Below are 19,286 nucleotides of genomic sequence, written 5' to 3'. Positions count from 1 at the left end.
TCTCCTCCCACCTGTAGGCTCTGAATATGTCAGTGATGTCATAGTCGAAAGATATGGTATGCACAGTCTACAGTGTTCTGGGTGATTAGCTAAACAATATCGAGAGCCTTTAAATATAGAGTATGAGTTCCTTCCTGCAAAAGACACCAAGATGACAGTCTGGGCTGTCTGTGTTTGAGAGACAAGACAGTGTCAGGAAGAAGAGGGACAGAGTGTCACAGAGACTTTCTGAGCAAGGCAAAGGAAAAGCCACCCTGATGGCACAGCCGTCACTGACTTGAGACTAGGGGTCAATAGGGGTCAATATATTGTCCACAGCATTGGGTCTAGGAAGCTTGGCTCAGAGCAGTCAATTTATCTAACTCATTTTCCAAGAGGGAGGGGAAGGCCGGGGTGACCGTGATACAGTTCTTTTAATTAGACACATGTGGATTGGATTCAAAATTACTCTTCTGGTGGCTGTGTGAAGATTAAATATATCAACCAACACACAGAAAAATCCTAACACAGTGCTGGGGACAAGAAATATTACATACCCCAGGCACATAACAAATGTTGGAACAAGAGCGAGGTTAGGAGAGGCAACTTCCTTAGCTGCCAAAAGCCTTTAGCCAACCCCATGTCAAATGCCCAGCAGCTAGAGGCATTGTGTGGGCTCACCTTTGTCTCCATCTCTCTGCCGAGACCTCTTTATTTTATTTGCAATGGTGCTCCTCCCTCTGAGGAATTCCAAGATTCTTAACAAACTTTAAATTACCCAAGGGAGACGGGTCCTCCCAGGCAAGAAAGCAAAATAAAGCACATCTACCAAAATAAACTCCCTCCACCTCCAAGTCTGTTTCCCTCTGCAACACCCCCTCACCGAAAATAGCTCAAACTCAGCCTGTAGCCAGCCAGGACTGTGTGTTCTGGGTTTCATGGGAAACTCCAGAAAAGCATTTCAAAAAGGCTAATGCGTCTGTTTATTAGTTACTGCCCCATGACATACTTAGAATTCAAGTCCCTCTGGCTCACAGAAGAGCGGATTTTCCTTATGGGATACTAGATCTCCCTGACTCTGAATCTGCTGTGATCACGGTGTTATTTGCAGTTTATTGGTTTCCCAGGAGGCACAGCTCCTCTGAGGACCAATCTCCCATAGAGAAACCTGGCTCTGCAAGAGATCGATAAGGCAAAGAGGTGGCTAGGACCCTTGACCTGGAATCCAAGATCCACCACCGTTTCTGCGTGTTTGAAGTTCCACAAAGATAGGAACTCATTTGTTAGTTGCCGGGTAAGGTTGTGATGGAGTTCAAGAACTCGGTGAGTTTGTAATGCACTAGCCAGTAAGGGGCGCTGTTGATCGGAAGAACCAGTGGGTGTTGCCTTGCACAGCGGCTCTTTGCTGGGAAAGAGCAGATAGAGCTGGAAGGACACAGGAGGCTTCAGGGCAGAGCTTCCTCCACCTGTGCAGTCTCTGAATGGAAGCCCATCCCCAGGGCAGGCTTCTTGTCCGAGGGGCTCCTCCTCCCGTGGTGCATCTTGGGTCTTCATTTTTATTTGTTTTGTTGTTTTTGTTTCTATCCTTTTCTCCTTTAAAACAAAAATGCACATATATTTTGATTGTTTTCTCCTCTCAACCTCGTCTCCCAGATCCTTTGAGTCCCCCTACCCTTACAATTTTATGTTCTTTTCTCTGTCTTTAAACAAAAACAAGACAAAACAAAAAGAAGCACACACACACACAACCCATAAGAAAAAAAAGAAAGCAGAAAGGGACCAAAGTCTATGTAAAAACCCTTGAGCTCATTTGTCAACTGACTGCTCCTGGGCAGGAGGCTTATATTGAAATTGACTAAGTGTTTTGGTTGACAGATTACTAAATTGTTGGCCAAAGTCCCCAAGTGTGTGTGTGTGTGTGTGTGTTTGTGTGTGTGTGTGTGTGTGTGTGTGTGTGTGTGTGTGTGTGTGTGTGTGTGTGTGTGTGTGTGTGTGTGTGTGTTTGTGTGTGTGTGTGTGTGTGTGTGTGTGTGTGTGTGTGTGTGTGTGTATTGGGGGCTGTCCTAGAGAAAGGGAAAAGAAAAGAACAGAATTTTGAGATACTAAACCGAATGTCTCATTTGTGACAGATCTATAGTCATAATTGAATACTATTGATCATATTCAGCCCCTTAAGAACATGCCATCCATTTAGCCTGTGTTTTAAAGAAAACATGAAAACAGTGTTGCACCCATGGCCTACGCTCATAATAGAAAGGCCCTGAGAGATGCCTGCAGTGAAGGGCTAGCTGTATAAACACAAATAATAATTTAACTACTACTAATAAATACTATTATTATTATTATTATTATTATTATTATCATTATTATTATTATTATTATTGAGACAAGATCTCACATAGCCAGGTTTGCTTCAAACTCACTGTATAGCTAAGGATGATCTTGACCCTCTAATCCTCCTGCCTCCAATTCCCAAGTGTTAGGATCATAGGAGTCCACAATCCCACCTTGTTTATGAAGTACTTGGACTTGAACATAGGACCTCCTGCATGCTAGGAAAGCACTCAGTCCCTGAGCTACATCCTTAGAGCATGTATTCAAATTATTAACAAGCAGCCTTGTAGCAAGGCTTACCCCACACTCCTCTGGTGGCAGATGAAACAGTGGGGCCTCCCGCTGTTTGCTTGTATCTCTTTCTCCCTCAGTGGAGGATTGAATCAAACATGTTTGAAAATAAGGGCTTGTGCTCTCTCTCTCTCTCTCTCTCTCTCTCTCTCTCTCTCTCTCTCTCTCTCTCTCTCTGTGTGTGTGTGTGTGTGTGTGTGTGTGTGTGTGTGTTTAGTGAGTCCAGTGAGGGAACTCTGGTTTGGAGGGGAAAGTGAACTTTCAGAACTGCCAATGAATGAGTTACAAGGCTGCCTCTCCTTTCTTTGAGCTTTGAGTTAAGATGAGAGTGCCTTATTAATATGTAGATCAGGCTGCCCCTTTGCAAAACTTAGAGTTATTTCTGATGCTGCAGGGGAATCTCTCCTGTGTGTCTCCGGGGATAGAAAGTCCAGCTGGCCCTTCTGAGCTCGCCCATAACTCTCCAGATGTCAACAAATCATTGAAAGAGGTCAGAGTGAGAGAAATGAAAGATAATTATTCCAGCCATGGAGAGCTACTTTGAAAGTGAATAGGATCTGTCAGATTGTCTTTTGAAAACAGCAGTTGGCTGCTTGTTTGGCCATATTAAATGGATATACCCAGAGCTCAGTGAGCTGGCAGTTATACCCAGAGCTCAGTGAGGTGGCGGTAGTCAGTTTAAGTTGGTTTGGGGGAGGGCATTGGAAACAGCCATCATCAAGGTTTCTTGGAACAGCCGGAGGATGTGGAGATTTCTATTCATCTCTTTTTAAAAAATGGAATCTTATCTTTGAGAATTAGAAGTGATGACCAGAAGGACTTGAGGTAAATGTGGGGTGGCACCCTCATGGACTAGGGTATGTGCATAGGGGATATTTGAAGAAAAGATGCCTCACTGTTCTCTGAGGTACTCACCACAACCAGAAGACTGGAAGACATAGATGCTGGGTGAGGTGGGTACCACATGCTTTTCTATGTGAGACTGCTACCACAGGGAAGCATGCATGGTCTGTGTCCTTTCTACCATGGTGATCAGCAAGGAGAGACTTCACAGGGACTCTTCACATTTTACTTCTCTCCAGGCCCATTCTGTGAATCATTTTTTCTTTGGTAGGTCATATACAAGTCCTCATTTTTTCTCCTGTCTTTGTGAAATTTTATTTTTGCATTGATCAAAGTTTCTTTTTTCTAAGTTCATCTACTATTTCAGATCCTAGGCAAAAATATTTTCTAAATAGCAAATAATATCAAGAGGAGAGAGAAGTAAGGGCTAGAGCCCTCTGAGCATCCATGGAACACCCAGATGCATGTAAGGAAGATTGGCCTGAGAGCTTGAGAGGCTGGATTTGAACTCACTTTCAGTTTTTCCAGTTCCATGACCTTGAGCAAACACATCCGACCTCTCTATAGAACACCATCTCCTCTTTACAGATTGAAGATAGTAAAACACCCCTTACCTTTTTTTTTTTAACCCAGATTAACAGGTGGGAAAACAAGTTTTCAAAGGACAAATGATGACTCACATGAAGTCTTAATATTCACAATATCAACACACTGACAAGATGACAAGGACCACTCTTGTTGGGGGGCTATACCTTATCTTAGAGCTATGGCAAAAAACTTGCTTTCTGGAGGTGGGAGAGGAGATAGTTAGCTCAGTGATTAAGAGCATTTGCCACTCTTTCAGAGAACATGGGTCCAATTCCCAGTACCCACATGGTGACTGTCAACCATCCATAACTGCAAGTAGCCCTCTTCTGACCCTGGGGCATGTATGTGGTATACATACACATATGCAGGCAAAACTTGCATACATACAATAAATATTAAAAAGTGTTTCCAGGATCACAAATATTCAAACAATTAATACAAGGTTTTGCTTTATAACTCAAGTTGGCCTCAAATTTTGGGCCCTCCAGCCTCCACCTCTCAGGTGTAACTACAGGCACGTAGTACCATCTTGTCTGACCGCAGTCATTCTAGATGGTTACAAGAAGCTCAGCCAGGGTTACTCTAGCCCCTGGCACCTGTGATGCTATTGAATAGCCTCCCAGAAACTCATGGCCAAGAGAGACAGCGCTGACCAATCAGAAGCAGGAAAGCCTCTTATCTGGGTCTCATTGTTCACTAGAAGTGTCAGTCATGCCCTGTTATCCTTTCTTGTTTCTCATTGTTTTGGTGGGCCCTGGAACACCAGAGAGAGTGAATTCCTCAAGTAAAGGCTTCAGGTGAAGCAGCAAAGAGAGCACGTGAGGTTCAGGGTATGGTGGCCAGTAAGGGCCAAGTGTAAGCTGTAGGAAGAAGGCAGAAGGATGGAGCAAAGACCCAGAGAAAAACAGAGGAGACAGCCTGAGTGGATGCCAGGACACGTGGACACTGAGCACCTTAGTCCCGTGAGGTAACTGTATTTCTAGTTCACTTGCCTTCCTTTCTGACTTCACCCTTGTTCAAAGAGCACAAGCCGGATATCCCAGACAGATATCTTCAGGCTCAAATGAAGATGACAGATGTGGAAGAAGGGAGGAGACAGAGTTTCTAGTGATTAAACCTAGATCCCGGTTCCCCACAAACAGGGGATCCCCATATGCTGAACATAAAATACATTCCTATGGGCCAGGGTCACACAATTTGAAGTTTGGTGGGTGCTTTTATTCTTCAGACTTCTTGGGCAAGTGATGTGTCCTTGTGCCTATCCTAGAGATTATGCCCTTGTTCCAGGTGAGCTGCACACACAGATGTGCTCAATTTAAATCTCTCTGTGTATGGAGTCACCCACAACCCAGTCTTACCTAGTAGTGGGTTAGTGTGCCCTCAGAGATAAACATATATCAAAATGCCCCATTCTGGGTGAAAGGAAGTGACCAGCTGTCTGTACAGCTATAATAGAGGTCACTATAGCAACCAACACAACAATGGCTAGATTCAAAGGGCTTGAATCTGTGGTGCATGCCCAGGACATGGCTCATACTAGGCTTTGCACCAAATGCATGACATCAAATCTGTGGGGCAAACGATACTGTTATCCCAGGAAACCAAGGCCCAGAGGCAGCAGGAAAGATCACTAATAGTTAGGGTCGGCATACCCTGCCTGCCCTCGGTCCAGGCATTGAACACATTGTCAAGTGACCTATAGTACCTTTGCAAAACTAATCACAAATCGTTAAAGGCAAAGTCAAGCCATTTAGTTCATTTGAACTATATTTTAAGCCATAGATTTATTATGCCACAGTAAGTTGCTTAGGGAAAGGGCTGAGGTTTTTTTTTTTTTTTTTTTTTTTTTTCTTCGTTGGCTGTATTGCTCTCAGCCATTGGTATGGACCCTTCTCACAGTGGGCATCCAGGAAGTTGGCTGGCCAGGTCTCCCTTTCCTCTAATAAAGTTCACGAACCCAATGCCAAGAATATCTGCAGCGTGGCTATGAACAGTTACTCAGGAACACATTGTTTGGATTTGTATTACTTCTTCAAGTACAAAAAAAGGATTGTGTGTTTTGGTGTAAAAACTTAAAATACCAACTTAAAGCAAGCTGTAAAAATAAGGAGTCTTCTTTTTCAAATTTCTGAATAGTTTACACATTCTTCTAGATACTCCCCACTAAAAAGAGAGTCTCTCTAGTTCGACCAGGCTGGCCTTGAACTCAGAGAGATCCTCCTGCCTCTGCCTCCCAAATGCTTGGATCAAAAGTGTTTACTACCACCCTCCGTTGAGACCATTGTATGTATAGACAAATGCTGTACAAATGACTCTTCAACTTTCTTTTTATTGAATACACTATAGGTTTAATTCCCTCTTGCTGGAAATTTAGGTAATCATCATTTTTTCCAATTTTTCATCTAATCAAGCCCTTGTATGAATGTGCTTGCATTCTTTTCTATTTAAAAAAAAAGGGGGAGGGGCCTGGAGAGATAGCTCAGTGGTTAAGAGCATTCATTTATTCTCACAAAGGTCCTGGATTGGCAGAGAAAGCATTCACATACATAGAAAATTATTTTTATCATTTTTAAATTGTGTATAGATATGTATGTCTGCATGTGGGTGTGTACACGTGAGTACAGGTGACCACGGAGGATGCAAGAGTCCTCTGAAAGAGCAGCAAGTATTCTTATCCTGAACTAGCCAGCCCATGAATTTCCATTTTAAGATATATATTATTTTAGTTTATGTGTTTGTGTGTTTTGGTCATTGGATACTAGAAGAGGGTTTCAGATCCCCCAGAGCATGAGTCAGCATGCAGGTACTGGCAATGGGACCTGGGTTGTTTAGAAGAGCAATCACACCTTTAACTGCCCAGTTGTCACTCCAGCCCCTTGTACTTGCATTCTTGAAGGGTTAGCTGAGTAGGATCCAGTCCTGGAGGTACAACTTCAGAGTCATGGGCTGTAAGCATCCCTTACAGGTGGGCATTTAGGGAATCCCAATCTCTCTCCTCTAAAGGGCGCTGTAATATGTTCCCATGTTCTTCCTTTCTTTGCACACTTGAAAGATGAGCTCCTCAGAAGGCAGTTTCAGGAGGGTAGTTTCCAGGTCACTGGGTGTAAATGTTATACGTGCTGCTAGAAACTACCAACTTACTGTCTAGACAGACTGTTACAATTCACATTGCCACCAGCAAAGTGGGAGAATAGTCAACTATGCCTTCTTATCTTCTTATCTCAGATGTCTTTCTAAATATAATTCCATTCATGTCTATCCTTGGCTGCACTCCCTGTAGGTCCCAGGATCCAGGGTCGGGAGTGTTTTGCCTGATGACAGCTACCCGGAGAACAGTTTTCCATCCATATCAATCATAAACATAGTGTGATGTGTGCAACTGTTTCCAATTTAAGTATTAAAACAGTTGCCTAACATCACCGAAACCTACCTACAAAGGTGGAGTAGAATTTGTCTATTTATATACAAAGAAAATCCAGAAGGTTTTCTACAGTGTCACATGGAAATTTCTATTAGCTTTAATATTCTAGGTACACTTTTAAATTTCTACCAAAAATGTCAACAGTAGTGTTTTGGTGGGAGCCAAAGTAAGTAAGTAGGCTGTGACAAATTATTTATATACCTGTTAGAAAGGCGGAGCAGGAAAGGGCCAGAACTCAGCTTACAATTGGCCAAACATGACATCTGTGCCCAGTTTTTTCTACAAAGAATCATTTCTCAAGTCTTACAACTGATTGTGATATCACAGTCAGATCACGGGTTGCAGGGGGAAATCCATTTCAAATTTTATCCCTCAAAAAAAAAAAAAAAAAAAAAAAAAACAGAAAAGCAAACAACAAAATCCCCATCCCCCAAACATTTCTAGAGAATAGCCTGTCCTGAGGACAGAAGGGACTCTGCGACAGAAGGGACTCTGAAAATACTTCCGAGAAAGGACCCTGAGGCCAGGTGGCACTAAAGCCAATGCCCACTTTTAACAGTCAAACTGTACAGATGGATGTATACCTAAGGTGGCAACTGTGTGCATGACATATCATTAAAAAATAGCAGTCACAAGAATAACTCAATAGAAAATTTAGCCAGCTCCAGCTTCATGCTATATAAAGTTCTACAATAGAAATGAAGCTGGACATAAGCCAAATTTCTAATCTAATGCCAAACAATTTGCCAAATTTTAACAGTGTGAATACATCTACTATTCTGAAGGGTCAATGTGCATTTAAATGCATGACAAGTACCCATTAGGTTATTTTTCTACTAGAATGTTCAAAGTCATAATTATTGTTAGTGACCATTTTTTAAACTCCTAATATTTGGCCAGGCCAAATTTCTTTCTATTTGTGGAGAATTTCTCTTCCCATTCTCTAAATGTGTGAAATAATTAGATGTTATCCCTTTTTAATGCTGAGAATAGGTATGAAGTGATTTTCCCAAGATGATGCAGCTAGCAGATTCTCAGCCCTTGGACCAGCAAGAAGGTACAGTGAGTAAAAGCCCTGGCTTCCAAGCCTGACAACCTGAGCATGATCCCCAGAACCCACGTGGTGGGAGAAAAGAACCATTCTTCAAGTTGACCTCTGACCTCAACGTGATCTCATGTATGTTGTGGCATGCAGGAGCTTGTGCACCTGTACACACACACTTGCATATGCACACATGCAATGAATAAGTGAATGAAAAGAAGAGGAAGAAGAGGAGAAGGGAGAGGAGGAGGAGGAAGAGGAGGAAGAGGAAGGAGGAGGAGAAAAAGGAGGGGGAGGGGGAGGAGGAGGAGAAGAAGAAGAAGAAGAAGAAGGAGAAGGAGAAGGAGAAGGGAGGGAGGGAGGGAGAGAGAGAGAGAGAGAGAGAGAGAGAGAGAGAGAGAGAGAGAGAGAGGAGAGCAGCTTTTGTTCGTTGCCACCTTAGATGACCCATTTTGCATGGGGAAAGTATTTAGAGATGTTATTTGATGAGACAGCCCTCGTATACATTTTTTTAAGCCTATGTATATTTTCCTCTAAAACTCAAAACAATATAAACAGGAGTCAGAGCTAGGCACATAAGCCGAGCCAGCTTTGGGGCCTGTTTGACATTTTCCATTTCTATAACGAAAACTCCCATCACATCGACACAAATGCATTGGTGGTAGAAATTGGATTTGGGTCATTTCTGGAGAATGACACTTCTTCCATTGAAACAGCCCTTCTTGGGAGTGTGTGTGTGTATGTGTGTGTGTGTGTGTGTGTGTGCTCGTGCGCACGCACACTTGTTTGCCTCATGAAGCGAGCATTCAGGTGGCGCAAGGCTGCTGGTGACTTGTTCAGCTATTTGTGAAGAAGCTGGCAAACTTGGGCTTTCTCCCTGGCAGGCAAGAGAAAGGCTCATTTGTTTGTGAAATATCGGCTAAAAGGCTGGTGCAGGTGGGGCCCTCAGTGACATGTTGCTGGAAGCAGAGACTGACTGCAGGTGCCGCCTCTGGGACACGGATGTGTGCTTCCTCGGCCTGGGGCCGGAGAAAGAGGACTGCCAACCCCCCAGAAAGAACTACACTGTTGTCCTCAGGGTGAATGAAAAAGATGTTTCAGTGCTGTGGACGGATCTCGATGGTTTGCCACAGAGGACAAAACGTCTCCTTATAAAATCCCATTTACATAGTCCTATCTCACTTGGGCTTTTGGTGACCAGATTCAATTGTGCTGGTGTCCCCTGTGCAGTGTGATATCATAGCTTCAGAGGAAGGCTTTATTTAGAGGTCACACTAGTTTGTCCTGGGGATGTAGTCATTTTTTGTGTCATGGACAATGTTTTACTGTGGAGATAGGAGCCAGATGGCTCAGCCACTTGCAGTCCGGGTGAAACAGTGTCGGTATTGTTGGCGAATAAACAGAATCTATTATCTTCTGCTCATGAAACTGTAGTACCCACCACTATTTGGAGATGAAGTATTTAACAAATTGTTAGGCCTTGCTTAAAGCTGCTATAACACAGCACCTCAGAAACTAGAAATCTTACATATTCTCAAAAGCAACTGTGCTGCCTCCCAACTGGCTTTCTTCCCTCTCCGCCCCCTCCATCCTGAGGGGCCATTCATGCTTACAGTAGTGGAGGCTCTGATTTTTGTTTCTTTCCCACCGCAATCCATATGCTAATATGATCTGTAATCCGTGTGCCCATGCAGTGGGGGAACAAGAGCCTCCTCAATTTTCTCATCCCCTCTGAACCAGGCCACCTATTTGTCAACCCCAAGCAGCACAGTGGAGCTTTATGGGGCAGTGTGTGTGGTGTGGAAATTCACTTGCAGGAGTGGCTTCCTCCCAACGCTTTGGGTATAGGAGGTGCAGTGTCTGGAGTGGCCTTCTGGCTTGGCCGCTCAGTATCTGTCAGAGGTTGGGCTGCCCACACACCCTAACTATAACCAAGAGGCTTAGGAGAATTGAGAAATGTTAATTTTTCTTGGAAACCTGTGTTTGGTGTCCTTCTCAGCATTTACCATTACCAGTCATTTCTTCTTCTTCTTCTTCTTTTGTTTGAGCACACACCTTCCCTTTCTAAACAGAGCACACTTTCCCATTTAACTTGGCCCAGCTGTGGCTGGGTCTATTGCAATGTCAGAAGTATTCATTTCCTGTTTTAATTGCCGAGAAAGCCAACCTTGACTGGCAAGGAGAAAGCCACTGACAGGTTTGGGCTCTGTCCAGACCTCCTCAGACTCCCGGCAGCCAACTGTTTGACAGTCTATGCAAATGCATGCAAATGCAGGGACACTGGCCTGACACCTGCAGAAAGTGACCATCCCCACTCAGGCTTGGCCTTCCCTGTAACTGGGGGGTTTGAAATGCTGCTTGGTTGCGTTCTGTCAGTTTATTATGCGTTTGTCAGCAGAACGTCGGGCTGATGAAAACACCCCTCTTTGTCCCTTGGAGCCGCACAGCTCCGTGTGGTGCCGCTAGGGCAGGGATAGTGGCATGGCTCCTGGCCAGTTCTTGTGAATCCTCCCCTCTGTCCCAAGACCCAAATGCAGACTCCGAACTCTTGTGGGCTTGCCCACATGGAGGAAGGCCTTCTGTTTCTCTGGATGAGAAGGCATAATGGTGGTGGTGGGGCAACAGAGGGAAAGGCTAGGTCCCTGGCAGCTGGAAGTTGGTAACTTTGAGGGAAAATGTGTCCTGGATTTTAAAAAGCCAAAAGCAAGAGATCTGCCCAGGCTGTCAGAGATGAGAAGATGAGAAGGCCTGCTGCTGCAAGTGGGGATCATCGGATCGCCCGCCACACACAGTACCTCCAGACGGTGGGAAGAGTGCCAGGTGGCGGGACGCTTGCGGCCACTTGCCGGCCGGCCATCTCGGCTCCCATCTGCTCAGGCCTTCACTGGCCTCTCACGGTCCTCTAAAAGACGCTGGCGCTGGTCAGACAGCTGTTCCTTCTGAGTTCTATGTGAGGGTGTGGAGGTTCAGTGTTGCCTTTTTGAAGTTAAGTCGGGCAACATCATCATTCTGGCCCCACAGCCATAGACTGCAACCAGATCTGGATTCCAGTGGCACCACCTTCCTTCAGTTCTTGCTGAAGAGAGAGTTAGGAGTGCCAGAGATCAGCATCGTAAAGACCCCTTAATGTTACCCACCAGATCTGGAAAGAGCACTTGGAACTTTGTGTGTGGCTGGGCTTTAGTTTTCATTTGGGGAATGGTTATGTAGAACAGAACTTCTGGAATCTGGAGAGGTGGCTCAGTGGACAAAGTCTTGCCACACAAGCATGGGGACCAGGGTTTGAATCGCTAGAGCTCAAATAAGCTCTGTGCACAGTAGCTTGTCTATAGCCTCAGGCTAGACCCTATAGTGAGATGGTAGACAGAGTACCTAGAAGCCTGTGGGCCAGCTAGCCTGGAGCATGTAGACAGCAGAAGAGGGGTGCAGTGTCAAAGTGAATGGTGAGGACTGGCACTCAACATTGTCTGGAGCTCTCTCACACACACAAGCACAATTTCAAAATCCAGCCCTCCACAGACTGGAAGGAGCTTGAGACATGAGTGTGAACCTGCACACAGATGTGTATGTGTATGCATGTGTATTTGTGTGTATGTATGTTGTGTATATGTGTGTGTGCATGCAGGTGTGTATGAGTGTGTGCATGCAGGTGTGTATGAGTGTGTGTGAATATGTGTGAATTGTATGTGTGTACATATGCATGTATTGTGTGGATCTGTGTATATATGTGTGCATGTATGTTTGTGTGTATGTGTGTGTGCTTTGGAGGGTGGGAACCTGAATATATACAATTTAAACATCCTAGGCATAGGAAGAGGTCTGGCAATGTCTGGCGGTGTCTGGTAAATGTCTGGTATTGCTTATAGTCAACCCTATAGGGGCTGGACTACAGTTCAAAATAGATGATTTCTGATGTAAAGATCCCTTTGCCATTCATACAGTTTAAATCCATCAAATAATCAGCTCATTCATCCTTATATGTCAAAAAGAAGTGGTGTATCATGGAGAAAGTATCAGAAAACATTTTATTATGTGGTCTTCTCTGGCTCCAGGAGGAAAAGCTAGTGTGTGTTGCTCCGTAGCAGGCAGTATGCAAGTGCCCCAACTCAGATGTGCAGCTAATGAGAACAAGGGGCTCATAACTTGAAAATTGCATTGTTGTCAACATGATGCTTGTGGAGTCTGTGGGATTTTGGGGCTTTCTTTTTCTCTTTCTTTTTTTTTAAAAAAAGATTTATTTATTATTATAATTAAGTACACTGTAGCTGTCTTCAGATGGACCAGAAGAGGGTATCAGATCTCATTATGGGTGCTTGTGAGCCACCATGTGGTTGCTAGGATTTGAACTCGGGACCTTTGGAAGAGCAGTAAGTGCTCTTACCCACTGAGCCACCTTGCTTTTGTTCTTCGAGACAGGGTTTCTCTGTGTAGCCCTGGCTGTCCTGGAACCCACTCTGTAGACCAGGCTGGACCAATTCAGAGATCGACCTGCCTCTGCCTCCCAAGTGCTGGGATTAAAGGCGTGCACCACCATTACCTGGAACTGTGGGATTTTTAAATACACTAAGGGAGACATGTTTATAAGCGCATGTTTATAAACACCATTGGACAGCTGCTGCTGTGGGTAAACTGGGCCACAAAGGGATCAATAAGGATTCACCCAAGATCATACAGTAGATCTCACCCACTCTGCAATAGAATCCATTCCTTAGGCACATGCTTTTTCTTAACAATATCACATAGCATGTGCTATAAGGAAAACTCTAGTGACCAAATAATACTAGCAGAAGATGGATTTGAGGCCTGCATACGGATGCTGAAGTTAGTTTGAATTAGATGCATTAGGGGCTTCCAAACAGCACGAGGAGTAGATGGGGCATGCCTGGGATCAGATCCCAGTAACTGAATATCCATGAGACCCACATTGTCTGTGGTTGTCACAACATCGACAAGGAATGAAAGCAGGAATGTCACTGGCTGGGTTTGGGGATGAATTTCCCCAGCCCTGGTGCCTGGTATTAGGTGGCTAGACCCACTTTTCTGCTCAGTGCCAAGGCTACCAGTCTTGAGTGACTGAAAAGGGGGAGTGGTACCTTACCCAAACCCAATTCCTAGAGTCTTTTTATTTAAATGAACCCATGCTTTGCCTTAAATAAAATAAAAATGTCTAGGATGGACAAAAATGACACAAATGCCACTGCTTCTTCCGTCCTAGTTCTTTTTCGTGTGCCCTGCATCTCTCTTTCTCTTTTTTAGAAATACACTTTGGAGCCCAAGGTGGTTGTGTTTAAGCAGCTTTAATGTCCTTTCAGCGCTCTGCGCAAGGTTGTGGTCACTCAGGCAGCAGTAACTTTGAAAAAATGACCCGTCTACACCCAAACAATAACAGAATCCCCCTTTTTATGTTGGAAACGCCCACGGCTTTCTGCGCATCCCCAGACTCCCCACGTAGATGCAACTGTTTGACCAGCCTTCTACTGAACAACTTAATTAAGCAAAAGAAAACGTGTCAGTTTCTGCCAACCTCACAAAAACAGAGCTGTGGGGGTAAAAAGGGTCGGCCGAATTAACCGACATTCCTGAACGGGTTCACTAAAGCGAGGCCTGGCTTTGCGGCAATGCCAAGGGGAGCCTCGCACTGGATCGCCATTCACATTTATCACGACATATTGTTCGCCAGATCATACTGAACACAATTAAAGCTGCAGGACCTCGGGGGGCCGAGGCTCGGGGTGAGCGTAGCTTAACTTAAAAAAAGAAAGAAAGAAAGGAAGGAAGAAAGAAAGATAGAAACTTGTCACGACACAGTGCCCACTACTGACATTCTGCACAGTGATGGGGGACAAAACAGATTTTATCTTTTTATCTGACCATATGCAAACAGCAAGTTGTTTCTAGTGCCCCTTTCTATACCCCCTTACCCACTTCTTCTCTCCCCTTCCACTTCTATGAAAGCACATGCCGTGTGCAAAGTGACTGTATGTTCTGTATGTCATTTGTCTTGGCCAGACCAAACCTGGATTACCACCTCCCTCCCAACCCTTTCTTTTTGGTGCTGGGGGCGGAGAAGAATCCCTTCTTAAATCCTTCTCTGGAAGCTGAGAAAGCCAAGGCCCCAGGAATGCTGCTTTCTAGCCAATTAAATTTAGTCGCACAACCCCCCCCCCACCACTGCATTTTGAGTTTTCTTCCTTTATGTGAAGCCTGGATGGAGCTTAGTGCCCACTGCTCTGCCCCAACCACCCCATCTGAGCTTCCTGCAGTCCCCAGGAAGAGAGCATAGGTTTTCAGTAGTAGCCAAAGGGAATTAAAAAACTGCCTGTTCATCGGGGGGAAATTTGAATCTGCACCAGTTTGGTATTGAGGCCATGCAATCTTGATGTCTTCACTCCCAGAGAGCAGCCCAAAAAATTAAAAGAGAGAGAGAGAGAGAGAGAGAGAGAGAGTGTGTGTGTGTGTGTAGTCCTTGTAGGGTTATTCTGTAAGTAAAATATCCTACAGTTATAATTATGTAGACCCACACTCCAGGCAGTAGATAAGGACTCAAGCCAGTCCCCCCCCCCCCCCCCCGCCTCATTATGCAGGGAAGGAGTTCCCTCAGCAGTCCCTAGATTGGAGGAGTCTTAAGTTATACATCAGGAGCAATGGCTCTCCAGCCTCACAGGAGCAGAGCAGGAAGTTCCTCAATAGGGATGACCAAGGGTTTTGGTGACACAAAGTCACACTTGATCTGGAGGAACTGATGTCTGGTATCTATCAATCACAGGGTTTCTTTTGCATGGGCATGTTTCCAACCAGCCCATCTCAATTGCCTGGCCATGCAGGAAGATTTTGTTGCCCCTCTTGAGTGCATGTGCTTTAGGGGTATGAATAGTAAATAACCTTGATGAGATAAGGAGTCTAATCTAGCCAGAGGTCAGACAGACAGACAGACAATAGACAAACAGCCAAATGGGGGAGGCAGCAGAGTTGGGTGTGGAAGGTAGACAGAGGCCCACCTGAACACAGTGATGACCGTAACACACACACACACACTTGGTCAAGCCCATGAGCCCACAGAAAGCCTTTTTCCTTGAATTGGTTGAGACAAACACAAAATATGCTGTAAGCAGAAACCATCAGTGAGGAAACATGCCCTGGAGCCTCTGGACAATTCTCCCCACAGTCACCTCAGAGCATTATTTCCTCTTCTGGGTGTCCTCCGTGTGCAAGCATTTCAGGCAAAGGGCACCAAAAACCCAAAATGTGTCACCTGAATATCACATCTTTTTAAGAACTCTTTGTTGTTGATGGAAAACCATTCACGTGCCTTGGCAGGGGTCAGGTGGGGACTTTAAGATTTGAGTCAAGCTTGTTGCAAATGATGCAGGCCGATTAGGAGGATTTTCCTTGTGTTCTGAGGGGGTGAACTTTGGTTGGCGCCCTACACAACCTAGAGTCCCTAGGTGGAGCACAGCCCCTGAGAGGTTCATATGCTGTCCAAAAAGGGTTCGTCTGGGACCTGGTGGAAAATCTGAGTCAAGCTCGAGAGAGGCAGAATGCCCCAGAGAGACACATCATATCTTCCAGGGCTGGAATACCAGCTGCCTGGGCCCCTGCGCTGCCCACTGTCCCCTCCTGCCCTTTGCTCTGGGCTTGCTGCTCCCTCTGATGTCTTGACTGCCCCCCCCCCAGTCTTCCCTACATGCTGAAGCCCACACTCTGCTTTTCTGAGCACTGCTTGGAGCACACACACAGGGGTTCAAGTCTCCGGTGACTTTGGGGTGTGTGTGAGAATGTGCAATGTGTTTGCATCTATGTGTATGAATGTGTCTGTGCTGGACATGCACAGGGAGAGGCCACATGTCATTCCTCAGGGACTGTTCCAGTTGGTTTTAGAGACAGGGTGTTCCATTGGCCTCAAGCCTCACAGATAAGGTCAGGCTGCCCAGTGAACCCCAGAGAGATCTGCCTGTCTCTACCTCCATGACACTGGAACTGCAAGTTCTTACTACCATGTTCAGCTTTAAAAACAAAACAAAGCAAAACTATTTATTTGCTGTGTGTCATATTGTGCAGGCATGTCTCTGTGTGTGTGTGTGTGTGTCTCTGTGTGTGTGTGCATGCACATGTGTATGTGTGTCTGTGTGTGTCTGTGTGTGTGTCTCTGTGTGTGTGCATGCACATGTGTATGTGTGTCTGTGTGTGTCTGTGTGTGTGTCTCTGTGTGTGTGTGCGCGTGTGTGTGTGTGTGTCTGTGTGTGTGTGCGCGTGTGTGTGTGTGTGTGTGTGTATGTGTGTATTGTGTGTGTGTGTGCATGTGCGCACACATGGAGGCAGGCACACATGGAGGCAGGCATACATGGAGGCCAGAGTCTAGCTCTGGAGACTCAGTTCTCCTTTTCTACCTGGGTTCTGGGATTTGAACTCAGGTCTTCCTGTTTACAAGGGGAATATTTAATTGACAGAGGTGGCTTTTTGTACTTTTGGCAGTGTTGGTGGCAAGCAATCTACCAGTGAGGGACATCTCTCACCCAGTGTCTCTGCTGCTTGACAGTAATGTGATCATAGGCAAAGGACTAAAGCCTCTGGCCCTTCAGTTCACCCATCTGTAAGAGAGGACCCAGGGCAGAGGTTGGAGGGTAAGGCTGTGAGATCAAGCTAATGGATGTACAGGAACCTGTGTGATGGATACATTGTTACACCATCCATTGCCATTAAAGGAACCGTCGCTATCAGTCTTCAAACCCCTGGGCTCAAAGCACCACTTCAGCAGGCAGGCATGGTAGAACTGGCAGCCTCTTGATAGATTTGGGCTGAATTCCTTAGGTTTCCCAGCCAAACTTTACTATCAGTTGGTTCTTTGGGCAAATCTGGCAGGACGAAGCCCAGTGAGGCCCTTCCTTTACCATCTTCATTGCTGCTGCACAGGGTGGGGCTTGAGGGCTCTGAGCAGAGCATGCTATGAACATGTAAAGACTTAGAGCCATACCTACCCTGTCTGTCTAAATACCCACTCCACAGTGGGTAGTGAAGGTCAGAGATGCTAAGTGACTGGTTCAGGGTCACACAGTAAGATCTGGGCTAATAACTCTGGTCCATGGCATTTGGCTGTCTGACTTTGTTAGACACCAAATTCACACTCAGATGGCAAGATACTCAACGCAATACCGTTTACATCCTGATATTTACCCAAACATTGTCTCTCATGAACATATGGCCTGAACTCCAGGGTTAGACCATCCAGATGGGGCTTAACACATGCTACCAAAGCAATGAGAATCACCACTGTCCCTTCCCAAATGTGTCCTTGGGTATGGATTTTGCTCACAAGGACAGGGTTAGCATCCAAGGGCTGTCATGTAACTGAGCAATTAGAAAAGACTGAGTCACCCAAGCATGCAGTTGAGACACTATATGGGGGGCTCTAGAATGCTCTCCTCCTACCCCAGCTCTTGCCCATCTGCATCCTGGCCTTCCCCAGCACTGCCTACCAGCAATTAGCAGTGAGGAGTTTTCTTAACAAGCCAGAGGTTGAAGGGCACCTCTTGTTGGGTGAGATTTATGAGCCTGCACTTCCTGGGGAGACTTCCCACGTTGAATGGTGGAGCACTTCTGACCCTACCGCCCAGAACAAGAGAGGGGTGGGGAAGGGAGGGACAGAGGGCAGAGGAGGCAGGCAGAAGGGGAACTGCTTGGCCAGATGTCAGGAAGTGGGATCTACAGACACACCAAGGACTACCTGCTGGTGTAGAGATTGAGGACTCGGGGGTTGGGGGGGTGGGAGGGAGAGGAGTGGAGGAGAGAGAGACAGAAAGGGATAGAGACAGGCAGAGAGAGAGAAAGAGAGGAGGGAGGAAGAGGAGGAGGAGGAGGAGGAGGAGGAGGACGACGACGACGACGACGAAGACGACGACGACGACGAAGAAGAGGAGAGAAGTCTGTCTCCCACTCTCTCCTACCTGAGAGACCATGGCTATTTATCCAGACCATAGATGAACTGGGGGATGGGAGAGGGGTCTGCCTGCCTTGGGGCTGGGTTTGTTTCAAGCACCTTTTTGGGGAAAAAAATTGCTAAGCCTGAGGCACTGGTAGACTTGGGAGTTTCCAGGCCCCTTCTGTGTTTTGTAGGCTCCCCTTTTTGCACACTGTATTTGGATAGCATTCTCTCTGTCTGCTCTTCCCTTCTCTGGCTAAGGGAAAGCCCTTGGTGAGGTTATCATTGCTATCTGCCTTTCTGGCTTGAGGGAGCAGAGAACTTTGGGTCAGCCCTGCTTGAACTTGGTTGCACATTCATATCTTTAGCAGAGATTTTTTTTTTTAAATTCACTTTACATCCTGATTGCTGCCTCCTTCTGCCCAATTCATGGTCTTCCTCTCACATAGTCCCATGGATGCCTGGGCCCTACCCCAGAAGGGTGATTGGTTGGTCTGGAGTGAGTCCAGGGTGCAAGGATTTCCAATCCCCTGTGTCCAGTGAACTAAAGCTGGGGAGCCCAACTGCATAGTTGCTATCCTTGGCACTGAGCATCTGCAAAGTGAGCTCCAACCTGTGCCTCAAATGTGCAGATAACTGAGACAACATTGGAGTGGCTTGTCGGGATGTGCAAACCATACTAAAATGACATTGAGCTAACCAACACACTTTTTATACTACAGTTTCCAAGACCAGGGGCTTCAGAGGCACCAGCTGGAGTCTGGCTTCGCCACTGTGATCCCAAAGTTCCAGGATCAGAAGGGCACATCCGGGTTGTTTCCAGGTTCTGGCTATTATAAATAAGGCTGCTATGAACATGGTGGAGCATGTGT

General features: G+C 45.8%; 1 long non-coding RNA gene across 1 annotated transcript in view; it reads right to left on the bottom strand.

The window, feature by feature from the left end:
* Positions 1-1,064: 1,064 nt before the first annotated feature.
* The window catches only part of LOC116086123, a 19,866-nt gene continuing 1,644 nt past the window's right edge, over positions 1,065-19,286 (bottom strand). The window contains exon 2 of the long non-coding RNA XR_004116830.1: positions 1,065-1,572. This is a non-coding gene — a long non-coding RNA (uncharacterized LOC116086123). The remainder of the gene's footprint in view (positions 1,573-19,286) is intronic.

Source organism: Mastomys coucha, unplaced genomic scaffold (genome assembly GCF_008632895.1).
Source record: "Mastomys coucha isolate ucsf_1 unplaced genomic scaffold, UCSF_Mcou_1 pScaffold12, whole genome shotgun sequence".
Classification (NCBI taxonomy): Eukaryota; Metazoa; Chordata; class Mammalia; order Rodentia; family Muridae; genus Mastomys; species Mastomys coucha.
This window is presented reverse-complemented; position numbering and strand designations above follow the sequence as displayed.